Genomic DNA, 5297 nt, shown 5'->3' with positions numbered 1-5297 from the left:
AAAGAAAATGAAAATCCTCACAACTGAACCAATAAACAACATCATAAGTGGAGAAAAGACTGAAGTGGTCAAGGATTTCATTTTACTTGGATCCACAATCAACACCCATGGAAGCAGCAGTCAAGAAATCAAAAGATGCATTGCACTGGGAAAATTGGCTGCAAAAGACCTCTTAAAAGTGTTGAAAAGCAAAGATGTCACCTTGAGGACTAAGGTGCCCCTGACCCAAACTAAGGTGTTTTCAATTGTCTCATATGCATGTGAAAGCTGGACAATGAATAAGGAAGACCAATGAAGAATTGAAGCCCCTGAATTGTGGTGCTGGCGAAGAGTGTTGAATATAACATGGACTGCCAAAAGAGCAAGCCTGTCTTGGAGGAAGTTCAACTAGAATGCTCCTTCGAAGCAAGGATGGCGAGACTATGTCTCATATACTTTGGACATATTATCAGGAGAGGATCAGTCCCTGGGAAAGTAGAGTTCAGCGGGAAAAAGTAAGAATTTTACCAGTAACGATTGACACAGTACCTGCAACAATGGGCTCAAGCACAGCAACAATTGTGAGGATAGTGCAGGACGGGGGAGTATTTCGTCCTGTTGTACATGGGGTCGCTTTAGTCAAAACTGACTTGATGGCACCTAACAACAACAACAATAAGCCTCCGACTTGTGATGTATCTGTTATAGCAGCAGTAGATAACTGGGACAACCATTGGTTTCATTTACTTATTTATTTATTTTTAAGACCAAGACCACCTGAAGTCAGGCGATTTAGGTGAATGAGTAAACTGAGTAATAAACTTGGGTCCTTGAAATCCATAAAATAGCAAGATGAATTTTCAGTCCTGCCTGTTGGAATCGACGGTAGCCATAGTTGGGTACAGATCCTTGTATTGTAAGGGCAGTGTGATCTCCATGCAGGAGGTCAGGGTCTGATTCCTAGCCAATGGCACCTCACGGGCAGCCACCACCTGTATGTCAGTGGAGCCGTGTATGCTGCTGCTGTGATGGTGAACACGTTTCAGTGGTCATCGCAGGCTAAGTCAGACTAGGAAAAAAGTTCGGTCATTACTTCCAAAAACCAGTGAAAACATTAGAGATCACAAGGTCAATCCCGTTGTGCATGGTGTCGCCAGGAGTCAGGGATGCCTCTAAGCAACTAACAACAAGAACAATATGGCGATCACATGAAGGGAAGCGATTACTTTTAAAGGGAAAATTCTTCCTTGAGTGAGTAATGCCTGTCCCATTGACGTTTTACACTGTTTGCACTCTCACTCCTTTCATTCACCTCCAATCTCTTTGAAGACCTGCTCACAGCATTCCCGCATAGCCCACTTCAGCCGATGAAAACGTCTCATTCAAAGCTCTACCTCAGAGTCACACACAGTTTTCCTTCTGAGCAACTTCTCAGCTGACGATGCAAACTGACATCACTGTAATGGGGGAGCCTGGCATGCATTTAATGGAACATTAATTCAGTCTATAATATTATAGCTATCAAAGTTGACTAATGTAGATTTTATTTCATACAGTTCCTTTTTTCTCTACCTTTTCAACCATAATTTTGTTGATTCTATGCAAGCTTATGGGATAATTTGCTATATATTCCACTGGATCGTTTTTCTTTACTTCCCTGATGTACACAGGCGAATGCCACTTTTACCTTGAAATTACGTGAGGCTATGGCTGAGGAGAGTGGCGAATTCCTCTGCTGTGCTGGATTCAGGGCAGGCCTAAGGTGACTTTGAAGGGAGTCGGTCACACACAAATCCAAATCTAGGGGTGAGGGAAGGAAATGCCAAAAGTTTTTAAGAGTCTAAAGGGGTCATGGGAGCAAAAAAATGTGAGAGTAGTGAGGGAAGGCTACCTCATAATTTCAGAGCCATCAATAATGGCTGTGAAAGTTCTAAAAGCAGAACTAATTTTCAAAGAAGATGATGATTTAAATTTTATAAGTGTTGCATTTTAGGTGCTGGCAGGGCATGAATGGTGAAACATTCAAAATAAGTTTAGATATTTGGGAGTGATGCTGTACAAAAGTAAGGAGAAAGCTTGGTATTACGAGACTCACTTTTATTTTTTTAATTCTTAAATGTAACCAATAGGCTCACGTTTAACTTCTGGGTCTATATTCAAAGTCACCAATTCTTTTGCTCACCTGATTTGCCACTTCTTGTTCAGAAGTTCCCCTGGTTTTTTGCCCCATTTTGGCACTGAATTTGGCTCATATTCTCAGTCTAGCAGCTTGAACTGTTATTATAGCTACGGATTAGCTAAGGTATGATATTTGAACTCCATCAGCCCCCAACTTCAGGTATTTATCCATTGGTTTTAGTACTCCAAACACTGTCAATCAACGACACATTTGAAATGTTTGTCTTGTAGTGTATTCAAGTTTCATGACTCTCTTTGAGGAATAGATTTCTTCTATATTTGTTTATACCGTGTTTTCTAATTTCACTATTTGACTAAATGCCAGTATTTTGTGAAGCACGTTCACCAGCTTCTATACTCCGGTCATTGCTTTCTCTTTCAGAAATCTTATCCATATTCAGAAAGTCTGAACAACCTACTAGGACATGGGCTGATAAACTTTCACTATATGTATTAGACCTGTGGGCCACTTAGGGCCTCTGTCACCCATTCTTCTTTGTTTGCTTAATTTTACAACCTTTTCAAAATGTCACAAACATTCCTAGCTCACAAAGCATACAAATAATCCTGCTAACCCTATTCTAAAGACTAAAGGGAGGAAAGAGAATGTACTCCCATGCTGAAAGAGACCAAGATGACTGAAGATAAACAATCAACCATTGCTGCTAAAAATAAAAGGGAAAAAATGTTGATCTTGGATTAGGTAGTTTTGCTAAAACACTGCTTTTTGAAGGAAATGCAATCACTTTCTAACTTTGCTGTTTCAGAAACGTGACTTTTCTTTTATCTTGTACTTCAAGTAGAGTCAATATATATCACTGGCCTTCTACAAAGAATTTAAATAGCCCCAAGAGCCTGTTATTTTCTTTCAAATCAAGTAGACTGTGTTTATAGTTCCTCCTTAGGGAATAAACCCATCTTGAGTTGACTTGGAACTAGTCCTGACTTCATAAATAGTATTTGAGCAAAGCTATGAACTTAACAAGCCTTGTGATGAAATGACCTTTCAAAGTGCCTTCTACATTCTTGGCATCCTACTTTTATCAGTTACTATTTTGGATCCTGAAGAATTTTGTTTTTCTTTACAAATTCATATTTAAAGAAAGATGTTAACACCATAACCTATGCTATCTGTCACTTGAGGTAGTCATGTTGGTGGGCAAATCTTTAAGAGAAAGCCTTTGCAAAAGAAACAAGCTAGCAATATGGAGGCGAAGATGGAAATAGGGATGTCAGATGAGGGAGTGGAAAACAGAGCAACAAACAAAAACTGCATTTACAGTTTTGCTTGATTGGACTTCCTGCAAGCACCTCCATTTCTTAGCAACAGGGTGATTAACCTCCAAATATCATAAACGTACACTGATATTGAGAGGGCTCAAGAGGGACCATGATGTTCAAGAGATTCTTCCTTGTCTCCACAGCTGTTGAAAAAGCTAGGCCAAAGGTCAGTCCACTTTCTGGGAAGTCTGTAATGTCCTCCATCAAATTCAGAATAAAATAATGATAATGGTCTTTTAAAAGCAATTTTCTATCTCATTTTACTGAACTACAAGCCTAAAAACACACACAATCACACCTGTCATAGATTGATTTATGTCTCCCCAAAAATGTGTGTATCAATTTGGCTGGGTCATGATTTCCAGCATTAGGTGGTTGTCCTCCATTTCGTGATTGTAATTTTATATTAAAGGGGATTAGGGTACGATTGTAACATCCTTACTAAGATCACATCCCTGATCCAATGTAAAGGGAGTTTCCCTGTGGTGTGGCCTACACCACCTTTTATCTCCCAAGAGATAAAAAGAAAGGGAAGCAAGCAGAGAGCTGGGGACCTCATACCACCAAGAAAGCAGCACCAGGACCACAGCGTACCCTTTGGACCTGGGGCCCCTGCGCCTGAGAAACTCCTCAACCAGGGGAAGACTGATGACAAGGAATCTTCCTCCAGAGCCGACAGAGAGAGAAAGCCATCCCCTAAATTTGGACTTGTAACCTACTAGACTGTGAGAGAATAAATTTCTCTTTGTTAAAACCAACCACTTGCGGTCTTTCTGTTATAGCAGCACTAGATGACTAAGACAACACCTAAACAGAAAGACGAATTCCACTGGCTTGGTAAAACATTTCCAGTCATAAAAACCATGAATTAATATTACTAGATCTCAAAAGGCATGCATAAATTACGGGGGTTGTCTGTGATTCAAGAGGGATACTGATTTTTGCAACATGGTGTAGTTAATTTGAAGAGATTTCACATGGGATTTCTGACACTACATCTTTCAGAACTCTGAGATATTTGTTATCATTTAAAAAAATCATGTGGGGCTTCAGGCTCTATTTCAGTACATTGGTATTCCTTTTGTGCCTAGCACAGGACTTGTTCATTGTTGACATTCAATAGGAACATGTTGACCAATTGATTCACTTTTATTCCAAAGCTACCTTGAACCTCATAAATCTCTCCCATCTCAAAATTTGTGACTCTGAACAGAGAGAAAGGGAAATGACACTGTACCCCTCTGTGTCTGGTCTTAGTCACTCATTGCCCTTGTATCAAGTTAGAAAGATTTATTTCTTTTAATCACCCCTGATCAAGCAGTCCCTCTAACCACTTAACCTTTCAGGTTGTTTTCTCCCTTATTTCTGAAAATTTGTCTTCAGCTGCCTACTATCAAGGTGTCCAGAAAGGGTCAATGCAATACAGCAAGACAACCTAGTAAACAGACAAAAATGTGGCAGTTTAATTAGTAGAAAGATGAGGGATACTGTCTACCTTCCCTCTCTTGCACTGCACATGCACACGTGCGTGCTCACACACACACACGCATGCATGGCCTCCCTCATGGTCATCTATTCTGAAATTCTAAGCAATAGGTAGATATTCATATATTTTGAGTGCTTATACTTTAGGCTCTAGCCACCTAAGAAATGCTTTGCCAAACAGGTGGTAACTGACACAGAGTAGGAAAGCATACAAGAATCCCTGGGTGGTGCCCACAGTTAACATACTCTGCTGTCAGCTCAAAGGTTGGAGGTTCAACCCAAAGCTGAGGTGCCTCAGAAGAAAGGCCTGGAGATCTACTTCTTAAGAAATCAGCCTTTGAAAACTCTGAGGAGCACAGGAACTGGGACAAGTG

This window comes from Loxodonta africana, chromosome 11 (genome assembly GCF_030014295.1).
Source record: "Loxodonta africana isolate mLoxAfr1 chromosome 11, mLoxAfr1.hap2, whole genome shotgun sequence".
Lineage (NCBI taxonomy): Eukaryota > Metazoa > Chordata > Mammalia > Proboscidea > Elephantidae > Loxodonta > Loxodonta africana.
Note: the sequence above shows the minus strand (reverse complement) of the source record.